A 23,075-nucleotide genomic window follows, 5' to 3' on the forward strand; every position below is an offset into this window, starting at 1 on the left:
TAGCTATAGTTATATAGGCCTATAACCAAATTATTGACCATATTTGGAAAAAAAAATCACTCAATATCAACTAGAAAAAATCTACAGAAATGAAACATAACCCATCCAAAGAGCATGAGTGTCCTTTAGTGGAGAAAACATTTTTCCTACCATGAAATTCAAATGATCATAACTCCAGTTTTTCAAGACGGAGGTTGAAATTCGCACTTTTTAAGTCACGGTGACTATTTGTCAAATCATTTCATTTTTACGGTGCTTTTAATACGCCACGTGATTGACCAGGGCGGCGTGATCGGAGAACTTCCCACGGCAAGCTTGAGTGTGGTCATATTCTTATGTTTTATTGCTAGAATGCAGTCATGTGATTATTGTTGCGACATAGTACGTCTCATTGGTGAAAAAAATATACTGACTCTAGTCTAGCCCAAAGTAGCGGATGACGAGTCGCGTTCCTTCTTCACAGAAGTAAAAAGAATGGCGTGGTTAAACTACTCTTAGAAAAATGTACTCGAGGACATGTGATGCGTTACGACCCGCCCGCCTCTGCAAGCAAAGTTACTGGATTCCTCAGCCTTAGTGAGTAAGTGTTAGTTAGTCAAAGAGCAAACAAAGTGTGTCATTGTTTGGGAAACAAGGCCAGCCACGTTGCGTGTCTTCATGGCCGCTCCCTCTGGGTAGAGCGTGGCACATATTGCTCCCTGAGTGGCACGGAGGGGCTATTGCTACCAAACAGCTTTCCATCTGTCACCGCACTCTTCAATTGGCAGGACGGTGCGAGACGTAAAAGCACGAGCGGTCTTAACGTTATTTTCTTTGGTTACTTTCAACTTACGTTTGAACGAGAAGTGGGGCAAATTGTGAGTAGGCGGGCAGGGAGGAAGTGCATACTTTATCAACAAAAAATGCTAAATGATGCCATTTCTGGAGAAATTCTTTGATCTCCCGTGGGTCATTTGCGCTCACGCCTTGGTTACCTCACTGGGTGCCATTGATGCCCCTAGATGTCCAATCCCTTTTGACTGGAAGGAAGAATGAACCAATGTTCAATGAATGCTCATTCAATGAGGGCTCTATTAAAACTAAAAGTCTTTTATTTGCGATTGATTTGTTCCTCTTTCGGTGCTTTTTGCAGTTTTGATCCCCTCCAGTTTTTGCAGTTTGAAATACTTGTGTGTGTGTCCCCAGTTTTCAATGTGTTTATTTATTGATTTTTGCCTTTTAGCACAGTTTGAGGTATATGTGTGTGATCTTTCATAGTTATTTTTTCAGCTTTTTGGAGATTTTTCTCTTTTTTTCCCTTTTATTTTAATGACATTTTTAGTAGTTTGGAGCTTTTTCAGGTCACTTCCTGTTAACGTCAAAATGAATAGGGCCATTGGAAATAAATGATGATGTTTTGTTTTGTAATCGTGTACTTTTTGGGCAAAAACTATACAAAGTTAATTTGGAATAGTAAGTCCATCAGTTATCCCATGGCGAGGGTGTGACGCGGTTGGGTCAACTGTCAATGTACTGGTCCGTTCTTATCGCTTACTCATTTTGTGCATTCAGAGGCTCTTTTGTCTGCCCACACAAACAACTTGTCATACTTTAGATACCCATCGTTATTGGTTAGACGATGGTTTTATTATCTTTATTTTATTACGTACTAAAGCAATAGAAGCAGACATGTCTATGTGTGCTCATATGTTAAAAGTCCAAAGTGCTATCTACCCTTTATGATAGATGCCTAATTCATTTGAACTGTAAATGCTCATGTTTCAGTGCCATTGAAATGTACAGGAAATGACCCATGGGAGAGCAAATCTTGCCTAAGCAATATCTCCAGAAATTGCATTTTCTAGTTGAGGAAAAACACATGATGCCAAGTTAGCTTCAAATAGTCTAAATAAATGCTATGACTTTGGCGTATTGGGACATTTTCTAGTTGATTTTATATTGTTAAAGGATAACAACGGGGTTCATTTGTGCCGGATCCTGCCGGAACAAGATCCGGCACCTCTTGATTTTGGCTTCCCTGTGTTCCGGGACTTATTTGGGCAGATCCGGCACCTCTTATGTATAGAAAATAATAAAGATATAAAAAATGATTTTTAAAAAATGTATTAAATGACATAATAATATGAATAAATTCATTTACAGAAGAAGAATTGCATCTTGTTTATAAAAATTTAACATGATTTGAAAGAGTCGGAGATTTGTTGATGCACTGAAAAACTGGACCAACAAATCAAGCCCCTAACATATACAAAAAAAAAGACAACTTTGGAAATTTGTGGCATCTCGGGAGCAAGCAGCCAGGTTCAACTAGTATTTCAACATGCCAAAAAGACAGCTGCATTTACTGTGTTTTTGTTGTTGTTTTTTTTTTTTCAAAAAGAAGGAAGATGGTTTACAACAAGCCCGAAAAGCAACAACGGGTGATGAAGGCAGCTGCAGCGATCATGCTAACGGACAGGACCGGGTGCAGCAGGAGACTAGTGCCACAGCAGCTAGCCAGGTTCACGGACCGCCGGCCAAGCCGGGGCAAGAGGCTGCTACCGTGGCATCGGCCGGTCAGGTTCAGCGCTACTCGGGGCGGGACAGCTACAGCGCCAGCAGTCAGCCAGGTGGACCACCAACGGCCGGAGCAACAGGCCAGTACCGTTATGGGAAATTCGGGTTTGGGCAGCACAATTTCTATGGCGGTGGGAACTTTGGGGCCAGAGAAGACGGGGATGCGCAACTCGCAAAAGAATGGGTTTGTGTTATTGTAATCTCTGATTTTTTTTTTTTTTTTTATGTTTTACAAATTAAACCTGTTGAGAAACTAGTTGTTGACTGTGTTCTGTAAGTTCTACCTGTGGTTATATGGGCAATTTCCCGTGCTGTTCAGAGTATAGCATAAATAATTGTTGTCTTAACATTTATACCATGGATATTATCTGAAATTGAGGCTTGTAAGTCCCACAGCATGACAAGTGGGCATTTGCATGTTATCAGCACCATTTTCTGCGTATGTTCCGGGACCTGAGCCCGTCTCCTCATCCCTGCGCTGTGATATGTACTTTGCGTTCCGGCACCTTATGATTTACAAATTAAGCACTGAATAACAACATTGAAATTTTCTGTGTCTCATCCGTACATACAGTGCCTATCCTGTTTATAATACGCCATTTTCAATATAATGAAGTAGAACATGACATCAGTTTAACGTTGGAAGCAGACACGGTAACAATAATTCATGGTATGACATGGACAGAAAGCTAATAGAGGTCTTCTTTACATTGGTACTTTGTAGTCGCTTCCTGAAGATGGCTTTCATTTGCTGGATTCCTGGTTTCATTTATGTGCCCGCATTAAATGTAAGAATTGTCGGCCGAGTTAGCGTAATCACTTTCAATTCGGGAAGATACGTCTTATCCAATGAGCCCTTGAAGGAAAGACGGAAAACATGCTTTCTAAAGAGCAAAATAGAACCGCTCTTGTCGGCGCAAAAACTTTGCTTCCCTCAGCACTTCCCGTACAACATGTCAGTTTGACGATTCCGGTTACGCTGATTAGATGCCTCACGTTTAACAGGCCCGGCGAGTAAATCAACGCTACAGATTACAGTTTGACGACCGCAAACTGGCGATGATGTAGCACCGGGCATATTTCCAAAATCATTGGAGATGATTAAGGTGCCAGTGTTAAAGGTGTCAATCCATCATCGCCCGCCTGAGCAAATATCACACTAAGATGTATTTTCTTTCCTCAAGATGTTTACCGTGAGATGAATCACAGTTAACAGATTCCCCGCTTATGAAACGGGACCACAAAAATGGATGGAACGGTCCCTATGAACGCAAGAAATACAACCTGGCGTCCTAGCGCCAGTTTTTACCGTCTTATCTCCTGCAGCTCAAGGTTGTCAGGTGCAAAAATTATGACTGCTTTTATCTATGCCCTTCAGATGTTCGTGCCCTCCAATCATCCCAAGCTCATCTATTAATCAGTTCATCAAAAACTTAGCCATGCTAATGCTATCAGGAAAATATCATTGCACTCACAAAATATTGAGCTGTATGTATTTTTTTTTTTAATCTAGTGTGCTACATTTTAAGGGAATTAGAGGAATCGCTCGATTACCGACGAATGGAGTCGGCTGTGTTCACGCCCGCAACACTGCTAACCGCTGGCTTTCAAATGCTGCAAAATTACTCATAACGGGTTTAGCGAGCATCCTCGCTTATTAAGGCTAGGTTCAAAGTGTCACGCGTGCTTAGAAGACCAATAATAGACACGTCACAAAGTAAAGGGTAAACTGCAGCAATCCGCATGCGCCGAAGTAGAAAGTACGTCACAAGAAAGAAGCGCCGACATGTGCTAGCGTAATTAACGTGGAGTCTGTGAATGTCCGTGATTTATGTTGAAATTCTTGAGCTACAGAAGTAGCCGAATGCTTGCTTCACTATACTTCCACTGCACAACACCGTCCATTCTGCCCTCCATGTTTGTTTTTATTTTCCGCGATAATTCATTGCATGAATTCAACTGTATATTTGTATAGATATGTGTATACATCAGTGTTGTTAATAACGGCGTTAGAATATAACGGCGTTACTAACGCCGTTATTTTCTTCAGTGGTGAGTAATCTAATTCATTACTTTTCTCATCTTGGCAACGCCGTTACCGTTACTGAGGCAGGAAAGGCATGCGTTACTATGCGTTATGATGTTGGCTGACTGAAACGAGAAAAGTCTGGAAAAAGACGGACTCACAGAGATGAGAGAGCAGAGCGGGAGTGGGGAGGAGGCAAGGGAGTGTGACGTCGTTGCAAATGCGATGCTACTATGCTAGGTGGCTCCAATAATACCTGACTGTAGACGATAGCCTACAAACTACGCCCACATGATGCTTCGGTAGATACTGTATCACATATATACAGCACTAGATGCAAATGACAGACACGGCAGCATTTGCCACATATATAATAAAGAACTAGATGCGTTAGTAAACAGCCGCCTTCTTAAAGCAGTAGACTTTTCATGAAGGCAGTGTTGGAGAGAACCTTCCTTGTGAGCCTAAGTCACATTTTATCTAAAATGCTCCTAAATCGGCAAAATTTAACTTAAATCTATCTTTAAACAGTTTTAAAACTTACACGTCGAAAATAGACGGCAGGGAACTAATGCAATAACGGGAGCAATTTTAACAACTTTAACGGTTGATTCACAGCATTAAAAGACTTCCACACATAGCAAAGGTTACTATCTGGTTATCGCAATTTCCGCAATACCCCTGTGTCTAGTTAAGTTTAGGGTAAACAACTGGGCTAGGGCCAATTGTCCCAATAAACCCTTTAAACTTCACAAAAAAACATGAAAATTATCACCAGTTACATAGTCAAATAACGAATTACTCTTACATTAAGGTAACTGAGTTACTAAGGCAATTACTTTTTGGGAGAAGTCATTTGTAACTGTATTTAATTCGTTTTTTAAAGTAAGATTAACAAAGCTGGTATACGTACATACAGTATGTGTGCATATACTGTACGTATATGTATATGTGTGTATATTCAGTACAGTGTATATGAATGAGTGTAGATGTATTAGTGCTGTATGATGTGACAATACACTGTATAACTTTACGTTTAACAAATGGAAGGATTTTAAGTTGACCCTTGCATCCTTCAATTGATCTGAAAGCGGCCCTCGGATATGTTTATATATTTTTGAATGATTCTGTCAGGTTTAAACAACCAGGTCGACCGTTTCATCTCCTGCTTTGTCAGGAAATGCGCCACAAGACAGTGAAAAAGAAGTTCCGCATCATCACCTATAAATATTGCTTTTCCTCATTAGGAAATGTAAGACTCTGCCCATCACATGCATCCTTCCACACAAGAGTGCTCAGAGCAAATGAATTATGGATCACAGCTTTGGCCGGGCGGCGATGAAATCAGTTCAAAGAAAGAGTAAGTCATGTGGCAGGCACCTCAATGTGCACATGCCGTACTTGTGCATTCTTTGTACCTAATGTATAGATGTACCGCATTGTTCCCGAACCTATAGACGAGAAAGAATAAGCCATTATTTAAGTGCTGACAGGGTGCTAGTTTCAATCATGTATTCCAGTTTTCTGACGGTCTGTGGTGTAACTGTTGCTCCTGGCTGCTGGCACACTTCCCAGGTGCTTACTTCAAGATAAGGAATCTGCCATCCTGAAGACCACAAAAGACGGCCCGTAGGTGGCTGGGTTCATACCGATACATTTATTTGGATTAAAAACCAGATTGAGGAAACAAAAACATGCTTATTCTGACCCTATCAAGCCCATTCCAATTAAGATTTTATTCTGAACATTGTATTTCTCGCTTAGGATGAAGCTAACGAACATCTTTTGCCGACGAACAATTTTGTCATGACAATAAACAAAAGCTAACGAGCTAGAACACGTCTCGGGAGACTGAAACATCACGAGACGAATGCCAGTTTTCGTCTGACGAGGGTTAGGGTTCGACTAAAACGTGACTAGCTAAAAAAAAAAACTAGTAATCACTACGAAATCTGAATGTCTAAAATTGTTATTCGATATTTTCTGCGTCCTATATGGACGCCCCTACTGGGGGCGGGATTCAATAAGCTTCGGCTTCTCCCGTCTGCCCTTTTCTTTTCGAGTTGAATAAATTGTAAACACATATAAATGCTGTATCGTTGTTTAAATTTCTCATGCCTGAAGGGAAAATAAATAAAGATAATAATAATAATAATAATAAGTGTTTCGTCTAAAAGACTAAGACAAAAATGAATAGGGCGGCCGAAATCAACACTGGTTCTGAACGACAGGAATTCAGATCCATGGAACGAACAATCTTTACCACGCATGTCTGTGACTGTAAACAATCGCTGCTAGCCCTCCCGGTCAAAAGGGATTACACGTCAATGGCAGCAAACGAGTTAATACTTAAAAAATAAATACATTGTTGCGCCTCCGTCCCTTGGACCCGCCTCTCCGGGCCTGCAAGGGCTGCCGCTGGCCCTCCTGGGGTCATTGGGATCTGGGGTGGGGCTTGTTGTCCCCTGCTGGGGGGGGGGGGGGGGGGAGTTCCCGGTTCCCATGGTCTCCAGCTTTCAATTCAATTCAATTTTATTTGTATAGCCCTCAATCACAACAGAAGTCTCAAAGGGCTTTACAGAGGCAATATGATACACAATTAGAAATGAAGCAACAAAGATGAATAGATGCAGTTCAAGTCCTGGGTATCCCCTATCCTTAAGACCCTCCATGCCGGCAAGGAAAAACTCCAAAAACTCCAGAGTCAATTGGGAGAAAAATGAGAAACCTTGGGGAGTACCACAGTCAGGAGAGATCCACTCCCCGGACGGATAGACAGGAACCCCAGAACGGCTAATGGGAATTAGCAAGCGAAATTATAGTCCGTAAAAATACAGTGGAGTAAAAGAGCAAGAAGAAGTCCCTCTAGTCAGATGAGACGGAGGTAGCAGCGAGGACAGGGGTCCGGACAGTCAGGTGGCTGCAGCTGAAAAATAGCCTCTCCCCAGAGGGGAGGGGGGAAAGGGGACACCGGGTGACTAGTGATGAAGAGACCAGACAACTAGATATTAACATTGGAAAATAGAAATAAAGTAAGACAAGTGGTAGGTAGAGTAAGAAAAGGAGATAGAACTCAGCGTTTGGGGAAGCCCGACTGACACCATTTTTTTTTTGTGCCATTTCTCATCAAAATGGGGGAGCTGGTTGCCCTCAGATGAACTGATAAAAGAATTGCAACTATCTCAAAAACAATAACAGCACAATCGATTGACATCATTTTTATATAAATTTGCGTCTGATGGAGGCCAACTTCGCAGAGGTGGTCTAAACGATTATCAAAATACTTATTCATTCTTTAATTAATTCGCCCATTATTCGCAGCAGCGCTAGTCATGCTGGGAGAAAACTAGTGCGTGATATTTCATCTTAATTCAATTTATCCTACCTTCTGTTGAGATTGAGAAGGCAAAAAAAAAAAAAAAAAAATGCCGTGGGTGGTTTCTGTCAAGTAGGCTGCGATTTCCCAGGACTGACAGGGCAACGTTATAGTGTGCATGATGCATAATTAAAACATTGCTTGTCCTCTTTCTGGCTTGTTGAATCTGCTTTTTGACTTGAAGCACGTCGTTGTATCGTGCGCGACGTCGTCTTTAGTCGCCACGTTTAGGTGTGAATAAAAGAAGAAAAAAAAGAGAAGAGCTCGGACCGATTGTAATATGTTCACATTTCTCCACTTGTTTGGTATTCAATCAATTGTCCGTGTTTTTCCACGTGCCTTCCACCTTCACCCCAAGGGAGCGACATTGTGGTTACTGCGACTCGACGGCTGGGGGTGGGCATTTTGTCGCTATGTGTACGGGAAACGTTTATATGTGAGCCGGCGTCGTCAGAGGCTGGCTGGAGAAGGCTGAAATGAGGCCGCCTTGCAACACGCTCTTGGAGGAAAGAGTGATAGGGAATCTAGGTCATCGCTACTGATGCATTGCCGAGCGGACTTCAAACAAACCTGGCCTTTAGCATAATGGCTCGCGGTGAGCTGTAACATGCCATCAGAGACCGACTGCCATTTTCTGCCATGAGCTGAGGTGATGAAGAGAGTCAGTCTTCATTTTCAGAGCAGGAAAAAAGTATACGTGCTACCTAGAAAATAATCCGGTACACCGAACCTTTGTTGTCTCACTTTTGCCGATGAGCACTGCAGAGAGGTTTTTTAATTCTCATAAATCAGTGGTTCTTAACCTTGCTAATGGTAACAAACCCCAACAGGTTCACATGTGCCAACAAATGAATTATAAAACCATTTTTATTTCAAACTCAAAACAGATTCTTCAAGCTAATATCTAAGTGACTTCCTGTTCCAAATGTCTTCACATTTTGAAAGTATGTTCTAAAATTTGAGCCCACGCTTGATATAGATCTGTTGTACTTTCTAATAGTCAGTGTGCGTCAATCTTCCACTGAGCAAACCGGTTTCTCTTTCTATCTAAACTTAGAAGGAAATGGAAGTTTGTCTGTGTGTGTTTGTTCCCTATGGACCCCGAAACGGCTCTACCGACCAAAATTCATATTTGGAGGTTTCTTATATGTCGATTTGACAAACCTCGGCCCCAACAACCTAGCACAAGTAGTATGCCAGACAACGCCGGTCAGCATATGAAAATAGGGCCGGTGTGTCTTAACCTTACTAAACTTACTGATTAAACCAAGGTTAATAACCACTGTTTTAAGATGACGACAGAGATTTCATAAATTATTAATAAAATGAACTATCAAATTAAATGAGGCCATATAATTATACTCCAATACAAGGTGTAAACATTACATTCTTATGTTCACCTTGTCATATCATTGTGGAATAGATGTTTACAGAAAGGAAAACAGGCACTCGGTGAAGAAGCATGAAGACAGTAACAGAACAGCAATGAAGGAATATGTATGGGTATACATAATTATATGAAAATGAATAAACCAAGTACAATGAACTAATTTGTCTCATTCTATGTGAATACATCTACAGCACCTTGATTTCTGTGACGGAATAGTTGTGTTTCAGCCTTTGCATTTCACTTGTCGTCACCAAACACCCTCCACATTTGCATCGATCAATAGGGCACTCTTTTAACTCATCGGCTGCAAATGATGTGGCGAGACGTCCCGTCCAAATGAATGGGACCTCTAGTGCCTTCAATAACACTGGAAAATTAGCATTCGCAGCCATTTCTCCCAGATGAAATGAATTGGATTCAATAGCAGGCAATGAGTTCATTTTGGATCACTTCCCTAATCATTTTGGGGTACTTACCAGCCACATTTCTTGTTGCTTTTATGGCATTTCTAGGTCAATTCCTGTTAAGTGGTCACTTTCTGTTGATTTGGGGGCATTTCCGGTCACGGTTTTGGGGCAATTTGAGGAAACTTTTTAGACATTTATTTTTTGTGCTCAAAAGCAATGACGACCAATAGAGAAACTGAAAGAGGGAGAAAGAAAAAGTTTTGATTTTCAATTTTAAAGTTTGTTGTCTCCAAAATGGTATCGAGTATTGTTTTGAGTAACAATATTGAGTTGAAAATGTCACTATCATGACTACAGTATTTGCGAATTAAATGAACTTGAATTCATAGAATTGGCTGCCATTCCTCCCCTTTTCGATAAACTGGGGATCGTGGATGGCAGGCAATGAGTTCATTTTGGGTGACTTCTTTTTTAATTTTAGAATACTTATGGGTCACATCCTGGATGATTCGGAGTCACGGCCGTTCATTTTTGCTCATTTCCAGTTGATATAAGGGCATTTCTGGGTAACTCTTTGTTAAGTAGTCTCTTTGTGTTGCTTTTAGGCAAGGCAAGGCAAATTTTATAAATAACAATTCAAGGCAATTCAAAGTGCTTTACATGCCATGAAGATCATAAAAATCACATTCAAATCAATAGGATGTAAAAACAGTCGAAATAGGAAATAAAATTCATAAACATAATAAAATAATAATAATAATGCACAAGAGGAATAGAATGCAAATGTATTGAAATATATAGACAGTTATGGATATGCAGTGCCAAACAAAAACGTTTTTAGCCCTGATTTAAAGGCACTAACAGTTTGAGCAAACTTCAGACCTTCAGGTAACTTGTTCCAGAGGCGAGGAACATAATACCTAAATGCTGCCTCACCCTGCCTTGGGGTGTTTAGGGCTCACTTTTTTGGGTTGTGGGGTACTAACAGGTCATTTTCTGTTGATTTTGGATGATCTTGGGACATCCCCGGGTATTGTACATTTTGAGTAACTTCATATTCATTCTGGAGCAATTAGACGGGTTTTAAAAAAAAAAAAAAATTTTTTATGTAAACAAAGAATGACTGCCATTGTAGAAACACAATGAGCTATTCGAAAAAATATCATTTAGTTATAGATTATTTATTTATGTAGTCATTTGACATGTACATGTATGGGTTGGAAAAAATAATGGAAACACCTTCAAAAATCAACAACACGTCTGCCTCTTGCAACAATTACAGCCTCAATTCTCCGAGGTATTGATCCATACTACTTGTTTCCAAAGACATTTTCTTCAGTTAAAATAGCCTCTAGCTCTTTTAGAGACGATGGCAGTGGAAACGGACGTCTTCATTGAATCTCGAAAACTGACCTTAAATGCTCAATAATGTTGAGGTCTGGGGATCTTGCCGGGCATACGAGATGTGCCACTTCATTCCAGTGTTCCTCATACAATGATGTTCAATGATTATGATGCCAAAATGTCAGCCGTTTTCGCTAAGCCCACGAATTAAGTAACTTAAGTGACGTCGATTTGAAAAGGCCAGCATCCTAACATTGACATTGGACTACTGAGAAGTAGCTCGTACAACTTTTCCCAGAGCTCGAAGCAAGGTGCATTCTGTTTTAGCCATGACGCCGCACCACAAAAGAAGCCATAAGAAATGCATGAGCACAAAGTCCAAATGATGTGGGGCCCTGTTAAAAAAAGAAAATCCCGCCCTGTCGTTCAGGGGAGTGAGTGGTTTGTGTTCAACCTTGCAGAATAATTTTTCAGCATGCACTCCTTGCCTTAGCTATAATTAATGCATGGGGGACAGAAGTTTTTGCTCACTGTGAATAGATGGAAGCTTCTGTTTATGGAAGGACAAAAAGTGCCATCAAATGTCAGGACACGGTTATAAGGTGAAAGGAAACTGTAACGCTGGTTTGTAGGGGAGACGCTTACAAAAGAAGTGAACAGAGATTTGTCAGAAGTACTTAAAAAATAAGAGAGCACTTCCCTTGTAGCTTCAGAATAAACGCTTCTTAAGCATCCCACGTGTTATTGCTCATTTATTTTTGTTGCCAAAAACTTAAACCTTCTTCCATATCCAAAGAAGTTCCAGAAATTCAAACAAAGCACGGTTGTATTGTGATGAGCCTAAAAGATCCGTTTTTCGACAACATTATTCATCTCCAGTGGTACGTTCAACCTAACACATTGACATTGCTCATTCAATGACATCGTTAACATAGTTTTGTTTGACAAAAAAAAAATGAATGAATGAATGAATGAATTTATTGTCATTGTCATCATCATCATAATCATTGACAGTTTCAGAGTGTGGAATTTGCCCGAAAGAAAGACGATGACAAAGGAAAGACGGGAAAAAGCAAATGCTTATCGATACCCGTCCCCCTACAGCCCGGGACGCACAGTCAAGCATGTTTGTGTTACAGTCCAGTTATTATCAGTTTTTTTTTTTCTTTTTTTTTTTTTTCTTTTCACATATCATTCAAAAGTCATTGATTGCCATGGAATTTCACATATTGTCAATTTGAGTGGGTTGATTGTATCAGTTGATGTCCAGTTTAGCTTATTTCTATATTTTTGAAACTTCTCCTCGCAGGCCCTGTCCTTGGGAGATAAAACACTCATACGGTGCTGTTTTCTTTTTGCAAGCATTGATAAGCGTCTTGGTCATCCAAGGTTTGTTTTGCATTCTTTGTCTCGTGGGTTTGCATTGTAAACATCATTCCAGTCTTGAGTTTAGAGATCTTTTTTCATGTTTTCAATGTTTTGATCAGTTCTGATTCTGTTGTACACTGACTTTGTCGGATTTACGCAGTGGTTGCGTGGAGTGTAGTTTGTGAAGATAGGCAGATGGTCGGTGATATCACAGCAATGTTGTATCCGTTCCTTTGTTTACATTAAAGCCAGGTTTCTGAGACGGCAATAACATCAAACTTGTTATTGAAGCTCTGTAGATATTCTTCAATGCTTTCAAAATTTTTGTATAGACTCCTGGCGTTGAAGTGGATTTGTTTCAGCTTACCGTCCACATCCATGGAATTGTAGTACTGTTCCGCTGTGTAGTACTTACAGTTGTTCGACATGTTATTGTAAAAGTTCAGGTCAGGATCTAGATTATCAGTTGGGTCATCATGGTACTCATCAATCTGGTCATCCAAAAGGTGGTAACAGGTGTCGTCATTAATTTTCGAATGAGGTCAGCTCTTCCAGGCTTCTCACGACTCTTATCTTCATGTCTTGCGACTTGACAAGGATTTTGCAATCAGAGATCCAGGTGCTGGCAATTTTCCCCTCTTTTTTGAGCTGACGTGCTTTTCTCGCTATGTGGGCATTTCGGCGAGTCAAGTTGTCATTCAGAAAAATCTTCGTTCCTTTCAGGCGGTGGCGCTGGTCAAGCAGGGCAACCTTGCTCTTGTGGTCTGCCAACTTCACGACCACCGTTGCCGGTCCTCACCCTCCAGTTGGGAGCAGAAAGCAGTGACGGATGTCCTGCGGGTCCACCTTTATTCCAGCTTGCAGTTTGGCAATTGCCTGTTGAGCCACAGGTGGGCTAGCGGCCTCGGCATATGATCTGGGCGTCCGTTGTAATCCAGAGATGATGAGATCATTTGCGCGTCTTCCTTGGTCGAGATCATCAGCCAGAATTTCCAGCCTTTTGATGCGAGCCTCCTTCTCCTCAACCACTTGCTTGAGCTTCTCGTTTTCAGCGCGCATCAGCTGTAATTCTTTCATGACTTCCCGATTCTGGCTTTGAATCAGGTTAGTCAGAGAAGCCTCCAGGTTGGTCAGAGAGGCCACTATTTTCTGGATGGAGGATTTGACTTCATCCAGATCCTCAGGTTTCAGAGTTTTTTTTCAGGCTGCTCCCGGCCCTGAGCGCTTATCAGTTAAGATAGGAGTGTGCTTTCAGGAGCTCAGAATGTGCGTCTGTACACTTCGAGCGGTTAGACAGCAATGACCAGGAAGTGAGCCAAAACTAACAGCAGGTTACCTGAAACCAATAGGAAGTGATTTCCCACCAAAATATGCAGATAATCAACCAAAGTTAACAGAAGTCACCTGGCAATTTCCCATCATTAACAGGAGACCGACAGGAAATGACCCGTAAATGCCCCAACATCAACATGAAGTGATTTAAAATTGCACTTTTAAAATTCATTTTAATAATCATCAGAAGGAAGTGACTCAAAATCAACAGGAAGTGACCTAAAATGTTCAAAAGTCAATAGAAAGTGACCTGGAATTGTCATGAAGTGGACAAGAAGTGACCCCCAATCAACGGGCGGCGACCCAGAATTGCCCAAAAGTCAATAGGAAGTGACCCAAACTCAACAGGAAGTCACTTGCAAGTTACCCATCATCAACAGGCCCCAAGTAACACTCTAAAGCCTGAGTAGCGACGATGTTGACCCTAAGACGTCAATGAGCATTCGATAGTTCTGCAGCAAGGGAACGCTATGTTCTGTAATTCACTGCCAAGCCACTATTGGGGTGTGGCGTTGTGTTATATGCAGTTTTTTCCCCCGGAATTTCTTTCCAGTTAGACAACAATGGCAACCGAGATAGAATGCTTGAATGTGGATCTTCAGCTCATCAATGTTGATCATACAAATATTGAAGACGGTTGCGGAGGTGGTCTGTCCGACTGTTGATGCCGCACAGAGACTGGCGGTCACATTACCAATTCTAGCATCGGGTGGAAGTCGGCGAGCTGCGTTGTCCAGCGTTTTGTCTGATTTCTTTGCCGTGTCCTACAACCAGCCAGTGGGCAGCCATAGCAGACTTCTGGCGGCTACGGTACTTCCCAAACTGGGTCGGGAGCCTTGAAGGGAAACACGTTATTACAAAAGCACCGAGACACTCTCAATCAGTGATGATGTATAAATTATGTGAACTGTCTATTGTTGAAAATGAAACATCAAAACAACTCTTTTGACACTAAACCTGTCCTTTATTCTTCATAAACCTGAAGTGTAAAATGTAAATAAGTCACAGACCCAAAGCAAACATACAATATGTACACAATAAATGATAAAGTGCACCAACCAAAAATAAGACAGTGATAAAAAGCTGGCAGTTTTTGGCCGGCTGGGGTTAGGGTTTGGCTTTGTGCGGCCATTCGCTTCCCAATGTACACATACTTGTCTCGGAGGTTCTTCCATTTTTTCATGCAATTGCCCCATATTTTCAGCAATCTCCTTCCACGAATTGCTTGCCATTTGGCAATCTTTAGAATGTCTTGACGAGACATTGTAGAGGTTGTCGTACTTGCGGACAACCTGAATGAGAAAGTATCCTCGATGATACTTTCCTCAGCTTGGTCCATTTTTGCGTTTAGTGCGACAATGTTTGAAAATGATAGTGCTCTCGCGCCAAACCGGCAACTACAGTCAGAGCGGACCAATCGCAGTCCACGTGACACTTCTTCAGGATTTTGTGGAGGTGCGCGTCAGGCTACGGCAGAGGGTTGTAAATCGGGGGGGGGGGGTCTGCCTTGACGGCGTAGGTCTGCCGCAGAAGCATAACTCAGCCTTAAGGCTGGCGTATCGGATTCCGATCAGATTCCTCCTTAAATCTGTTTTCTAGGGCTGACCGTTGACACTAAATTTTCCCTTTGGTTTAAGTGTCCAAATCAGATCGGGGCCTGTTCAGATATGAACCCAACTCCTGTCATTGGATTTCTGTGCTTTGTGACTGTTCAGGATAAAAAAGAGCCACCCAATCAATCTGGACGGGCTAAAAATTGAATCTTGGCTGCCAGTCTGAACTAGTGTCCCGATACCAACAGGAAGTGACCCCAGGTGCTCCTAAATGAACAGAAAGTGACTCCAGATGCACCTAAGTTAAAAGGAAGTGATGCCAAATATCACAGCAAAGCCACCGTCGCCAGTAACTGCATTTTCTAGTTTGTTGGGAGTGTTCAACTCATTGCCTGCCATTGAAAAGGATGTACATCCGATTGATTGAAACCAAGAAGACTGACTTTGAACGCTCATAGGTCAGCGCCATTGACAGCGGTAGACGTCCAATCCATTTTGACGGGGAGGGACGAATGAAGTCAAACTAAATGATGATTTGATAAAACGCATAGGTTTTCCTTAATCCACTCGCACCCCTAAAGTTGCATTTATCCCAGTTGATTGAGTCAAGGCCATCTGGGTCCCAAAATCTCCAACAGAAAACGGACTCAATGCTGTGTTTGTCCACTCCTTTGCTCATTAAGGGTGGACTATTCACTATGTGCCTGCGAATGACAAAGAAAGCTCACAACTGCAAGCGGAGGCGAGTTCTTTCCTCTTCCTCAAAGGCTTCCCTTCATTGGAATTCTCCTCGCAGAAATCCAAGACGTTTTGCCCAGCGAGGGGCAAATCAAAGTAGGAATGTTTTAATTGCGTGATTAGCCCAAAGAGAGGACTGACTCAATGCGTGCTCACCATTGGTTTCACACTTTCGTAGCTTCGCAGCGACTTAAAAGACACTCGTCCAAATGGTCGCCGTCCATGGCAGACAAAGGGTCGAACTTTAACAGACGACCAGAATTCTCTCATGACAAAGGGTACCTGTCGTTTGAGCCTGTTGAAGGACGCTATTCTCTTTGTCCTTTGCGTGTTCTTTGAATTTCGGGTGGTGAGAATGCTGTTCAACGAGAGGCTGGAGATGAACAGGTTTGTTTCGAAGGCTTTATAAACAGGATATCCTGGGTACAAATTTGATAGATTTTAGAAGTAGAAGTTTTAGAATAGAAGCTGGAGATTTATACTGCTGACAGGTGGGAGGAAAAGCAAACTTAACTATAGCATAACCTGGGGATTTTCCATCAGAAAAACATCTTAAATTGAGACCTTGAGACCTGGTCCCGGCTGGTACGAAGAGTGAGTCATAGGCACGGTTTCTGATAAGGTGGTCAACAGATACCCATTATGATTGTTCAAAGTAATATTTGGAGCACACAAATATGGCCATGGCACAATATCCTATGATACAGTCTTCAAGCCCAACCGCCCCCCAAATATTACCATTCGTCCAAAAATGTGTTTTTTTTTTTTTTTTTTTTTTTTTAACAACAAAATAACATTTCCAAATGCATCAATAGTCACACAATTTTCACTCACATCAAAAATTTCAGGGGCACAAATGTTATTGCCAAAAAATGTACGGTTCTGCCAAAATTTGTTCCTTTATTTCTAATGGCCAAAGTTTCCCATTTATTTCCAATTGCCCTATCCTCCATTCATTTCAATGGCACAAAAAAAAATTCATTCACTCCTATTGATTTCCAACCTAGCCCTGCAAAAAATCTACACTTACACAAAAAAATCTCGATTGATGGGTGTGATTTTTAACCAGAAACCTCCATTAAATTCCATTCCAATAGCCATGCCATTGACACTCATGTATGCCCATTCCACGCCAGATTGATTGTTCCATACATCAATGTGGGAAAGATCCAATGAAGACCTGTTTCATGGGAGGGACCTTCGAAAAATATACAACTTCTGACCGGACGACGGCTCGTCTCCTCGCACTTGGTTGGAAAACATTGTTGCCTGTCACATAAAGCTTCAAGTGACGTTCTTTGCTCCTCTTTTAATGAGGAAAGGAAGTATCCTGTATTTCAGACAAAAGTTGCAAAAATGACCTCTCTACAAAAACGTTTTGCATTCCGACGTTGTACTCAAGAAGATACTGTAGTCGCTTCCTGGTCATGTCTGCTGCTCCCGCCTTTTTCTCCTGATTGGCTGGAAGATCAGATAACTGCATGGGGATTAGGGAAGTGGTTGGACAGCATGATGGTACTGCATGATGGATCATTCTTGCAATGCAAGGCTAAATTCAAATGGATTGGACATCTTTTGCTGTCAATGGCAGCACAAATGTGGAGCTATGTGAGGTGGCAAGAGATTTACAAAACAAAACAATTCTTTCATACAGTCATATGGGCCACACTTACTTGGATTTCTGTCTTTTTTTTCGTCTTTTTTCCCAATTCAATGTGTTTTACGTTTTTAAACTAATTTATTTTATCCAGAATTATTTATTTTGCTTATGTAATGTTTTTTAAAATTTATTTATTGCTATTTAAATTGATTTATTTTCACAAAGTGGATCTTTCAATTAGTTCATTTCATTTAAAATTGTTTATTACTGCTGATTGTATAATATGTGTGGGTACCACTAATAATATGTCAACCGAGGGCCACAATTGGCCCGTGGGGGCAAGTTTCAGACCCCTAAAGTCCTACATGAATGTTATAAAAACATCTAACGGAAAAAAATTAATAAATTACATAATTTGTGGACAGCTATGCAAAATTTGACACGTATGACCTTTAACCCTAAATAGGGCAAGTGACTATTTTAAAAAAATTGCAATCATTACGATAGATGTTTTTTAACAAAACGTTTCAAAATCGGCAGCACGGTGGCTGAGTGGTTAGCACGTCTGCCTCACAGTTCTGAGAACAAGGGTTCAATACCCGGCTTCGGCCTTCCTGTGTGGAGTTTGCATGTTCTCCCCGTGCCTGCGTGGGTTTCCTCCGGGAACTCTGGTTTCCTCCCACATCCCAAAAACATGCATTGTAGGCTGATTGCACACTCTAAATTGTCCGTAGGTATGAGTGTGTGCGTGAATGGTTGTGTGTCTCCATGTGCCCTGCGATTGGCTGGCAGCCAGTTCAGGGTGTCCCCTGCCTACTGCCCGTAGTTAGCTGGGATAGGCTCCAGCACCTCCGCGACCCTCGTGAGGAAAAGCGGCATGGAAAATGAATGAACGATTCAAAATCGTTATTGTATTTTTTTATTATTAGTACTTATGAATTAACAAAGGCTAAATTATTGAAAGTAAACTGAATAAAAATAGAAATACTCTTATTACTGCCCTAAGTAATACTGTAAAGTTATTTATATTGTTAATAGAATTTAACTCATTACGTGCAATTGACGGAGAATTCATTTCATTGAACGGGGACGAATGCTCGTCTTTCATAGCTTTCATTCGCCCCCTCCCAGTTAAAATGGTTTGGACGTCTATTGCCGTCAATGGCAGCCAATGACTTACATGTAAAGGTTAATGTTGTTTCATAAATGAACTTATTGGCCACCATTGACGGTGACGGACGTCTAATCCTTTTTGACTGGGAGGGGCTGGCAGCGATCTAGCCCAGGGGTGCCCAAACCGGTCCCCTAGGGCCTTTGCAGGTCCTGGTTTTTGTTCCTTCTGATCCAGCGCAGACCGATTAACCAATGAGGTTTCTGCTAAAACAAGCAGCACCAGACTGCAATCATCTAATAACTCTTGTTAGACACCAGTGGCCTATACTACGAACCGAGTTCAACCTCCCCAGAAGTAATCCAGTTTACCAGCGGGTAACCGGAGTTGACAAAACCTGGTTGTCTAATTTGTGCTCAATCGGTGCTACGACGCTGATTATGAGGTTGATTAGTCGAACCTGTGTCAACCCAGTCAGAGTTACCGCGCGTTCACATAAAAGGGGGCGGAGAGCAGAGTCAAACACTACTTGTGACGATGGCACGGGCACCTTACTTCACAGAGGAGGAATGCGCGATGATTAAAATCCACCCTCACCGCGAAATCCAACACCGATTCGGCGAGTTGAGCGCGACGGGTCTGTTGACAGCGAATTTACAGATCGTGTGATTTGTGAATGCGTCAATATGCCAGTTTACTTATGTCCATGAAAAGAAATAAAGCCTGCTGTCAGGACAATAAAAGAAGATTTGGTAGGCTACGTTAACAGTAAGAAATAATTTATCGCGCATCACCACATGAGGCAGGATGATTGTATGTTTAGTCTCCTTGACTGTATGAATACGTATGTTCTTTTTTTTAGTTTGGGCCTAAAAAAATCCAGCTCGACCCGACCCGAGTCCGATCAATCAACTTGATTTGCAGGCCCAAGCCCAACCCCCCCTCCCAAAATTTTATGTTATATTTGTGAGGACTCAGGAGAAGAAGAAAATGCCGGGATGCCATGCGTTGTTGCGTAAATTAAAGCCCGTCTTTTGTAACGAATTTTCGCTGACAAACAAGACTGTAAGATGCATATTCAATAAACATTTATATCTTTTATATTTGTGCGTCTGTCCTATCAGTGGATTTGACAATTTAATCTCTTCGAGTTGGCAGAAAAAAAACGCAAGTTTTCTCAATGTTTAAATAGTCTACATATTTCTATGATTATTATAAATATTTACACAATGAAATAACGCTGGAAAGTCCGTTAAATATATTTCTTGTATGAGAGCAAAGCTCCGCATTCGTTTACATTCAGCGATTTCAACAATCAATTTGAAGCGTTTCCATACCCCACTCCGAATCGCACGGCATACAGTGTTCTTACGCAGATATTCAGCATCACCGATGGACTCATGGAATACATATATTGTTCCTGGCAAAAGAGCGCACGGACAGGCACGCAAGCTGAGCGGTTGTGAGGGCCTGACTCGGCGGGTTACATTAGTGACGTCCGCCTCGATCAGTTGGCACAGGTAAAGAATTTCCTCACTTGAAAATATGTCTTTCATGGAGAACATCTTCCGGGTACGCCAGCGAATTTTGGCGGTCCCGAAATACCCGTGCCCTCCGGAGAGAGCCCCTCACAATCCGCGCGCCAATGTCGTATGGGTCGTCCAAGTACGCTGTCATTGTCAGGAGGACACGTCCGCGGAGGGGTGCTGTTTAAATAGAGCGTGGTTAATTGGAATCCTGATGTTAAGCAAGATCTAACTCTGACACGACCAGGTTTGGCGTGTGGCGTGTGTTGCCATGGCAACACTTCTCGGTTCCAACATATCCACCTTTCGTAGTCTCGCATAGCCGCGAACTTACGTCGCACGTGATAAAGTTACTCTCGAAGTTACCCTGCTAAGCCAGAAAACCGGCTTCGTAGTATAGGCCACAGATTGGTGCAAAAGTGTTGTCCTGTTTTGTTTGGAAAGAAATCCAGCACCTGCTGCGACCTGATGTGGAATAGTTTGGAGAACCGTGTTCAACTTATTTGGTCGACTACATTTCACACTTTTTCTCTCATACATAGGTTTGCTAGGTACCTAAGAAGAAAGTGTGGCTAGGAGTCCCCCCCCAAATGACAATATTTTTTTAATATTGCATGTTTTGTAAATATTGTATTTTAACATTTTATACAGTTTATGGTTCACCTGAAACGAGTGATTACAACTTCTGCCTTTTGCATTAAAGTCCCATTTAGGGCCATGTCCACACGTAGCAGGATATTTGGCAAAAAGACATTTTTCTACGGTTTGGCCAATCACCCACACGCATGCGAACATTTCAAGCAGGGTTCTCAAGAACGACGGGGAAAGTGAAGAAGTGCAAATTCTGCGTTTGCGGCGCCATCGTGCGGACACTGGTAACCGAAGATTTAACTGAAAAAGTCACTGACTGCGACAAAATTTGTCCTCACGTTTACATTTGGAGTAAATTAGGCGCTTTTTTGCTTCTATATATATATATATATTTTTTTTTTACAAACTCTTGCTGCGCTTCTTGTTGAAGAATGGTGTTATGGATAACTATTTTATTGTTATAAATGTATTTAAAAATGAATTAAAGCGGTTGGCTGTGGAAAGTTTTTTTTTTTTTTTTTTTTACAAATGTGCTCTAGTGTGGATGTAATTATTTTTTTCCCAACGTATTAGAAAAAAAAAAACCCTTCTAGGTGTGGACATGGCCTGAAATGCACTATACCTGACAATCATGCCGTATGTTGTTTATTTTTTTTTCAATAATAGCTATCATAATAGCTCAAAATGAATGAATATCTTTTTCGTAAATAGCGCATTGAAATGTGCTTGATATATTAGAAAACATCCGGGAAGCGTAGCATGAGAACTTATTTTTTTCCCCCAAGTAGTTTGCTTTCCCCAAAGCAATTGGTCGCTCCATCCACTGGATGGCGCCCTAAGCAACCGCCTAGCTCGCCTATGCTAAGGGCCGGCACTGTGTCTACATTTCATATTAAGGGGGGGCTTGTGTTTGAGTGAGTGAGGAGGAGAGAGAGAGAGAGAGCAAGAATCTTCAGCCTGCGCATCGTTACCTCCGAACATGCACGCCACCAATGTGCTTCTGATTTCCCAGCATGATCAGACCGATTGCCACCTGCCATATCGATGTTATTGACTCATCTTTAACTATCCTGCTTCTCCGTTTATCACCGATTGGCTGCAGGTGTGCGCGCTTTGGCAATATGTAATTTTTGAAAGGACGCTGCGTTTTTTTTTTTTTTTTTGGTTGTTTTTTTTTTTTTTTTTTTGGACAGCCGCACTACTTTTGGGACTTAGTATGTGTTCGGTCTTTATTTGTTCAAACCGTGCTCTATTCGGCAACGACCCCCCCCCCGCAATGGCTCTATGAATTGACAGCGCAGAGAACGAAGCATTCGGAACTGGGTGAAGGAAGGTGCGTATTGTCTTTGTTTGTGAACTCCCTTTTTGAAGTTGAATTGCGTCGTGCATTGATATCCGCGTACGCCGGTGCGTTTTTGGCAGACTCAATATGCGGCATGGGAGCAAGCTCCGTTGGCTGCATTTTGGGGGATGCCTACCTCACCAATGTTCTCCTTCAAACGTCACCGAATGTACTGTCATTAATTACGCGAGCGGCGGCGGTTGGACCCTGACGCATAAACGTTGCTATTTGTTTGGACGTCTGTGGTCACGACAGTGTACTGAGTGCTTACGTGAGCACTTTCCCACAAGCAAGCAAGCAAGCAAGCAACTGGACGAACCACGTCATTTGTTCGTTGCTTCAATTCTCCAAGTGTTCCCCCCTTCCCTGGTCTGTTAGGATGAATGGTGCTTTATGATTGGAGCGTAAACATGGATGTGCGCTGCCCTTATGTGGGATGGACAGATTTCAACTGCTTGATATTAATCGAAACCATTTTATAATGTACTAAAACGGCGTTCACCACTCAAGTAGCACTCTTGAGAACGAATGGACAAAATATCCCACAGGTAGTAGAAGTGCAAACGTATTTTTGCTGTTCTGTAGAGTTTGTCCACCCTTTTGACAGGCTAAGAGAGGAGTTTCCAAACTTTTTTTTCCCACTAAGGGCCTCTATCAGAAAAATGAAAGTATGCTAGGGCCAACCTTAAAGTGCGTACAACAAGAAAAAAAAAGTCTTAAATGGGATTATTATGTGAATTAGAATCATATTTTGAGACGATTCGACAACATACAACAATTTAGCAAAGCGCAGATGACGAGAAATTAGTCTTTTA

The 23,075-nt window shown here is 41.7% G+C and overlaps 1 protein-coding gene across 2 annotated transcripts in view; it reads left to right on the plus strand.

Annotated features, from left to right (window-relative positions):
- The first annotated feature begins 21,840 nt into the window (after nt 1–21,840).
- LOC130906500 (interleukin-1 receptor accessory protein-like 1) overlaps nt 21,841–23,075 on the plus strand; it is a 222,465-nt gene continuing 221,230 nt past the window's right edge. For both annotated transcript variants that reach the window (XM_057820917.1, XM_057820909.1), the window contains exon 1: nt 21,841–22,251. The gene's annotated coding sequence lies outside the window, so the exon portion shown is untranslated. The remainder of the gene's footprint in view (nt 22,252–23,075) is intronic.

The sequence above is a fragment of the Corythoichthys intestinalis genome, chromosome 2 (genome assembly GCF_030265065.1).
Source record: "Corythoichthys intestinalis isolate RoL2023-P3 chromosome 2, ASM3026506v1, whole genome shotgun sequence".
In the NCBI taxonomy this organism is placed as follows: domain Eukaryota; kingdom Metazoa; phylum Chordata; class Actinopteri; order Syngnathiformes; family Syngnathidae; genus Corythoichthys; species Corythoichthys intestinalis.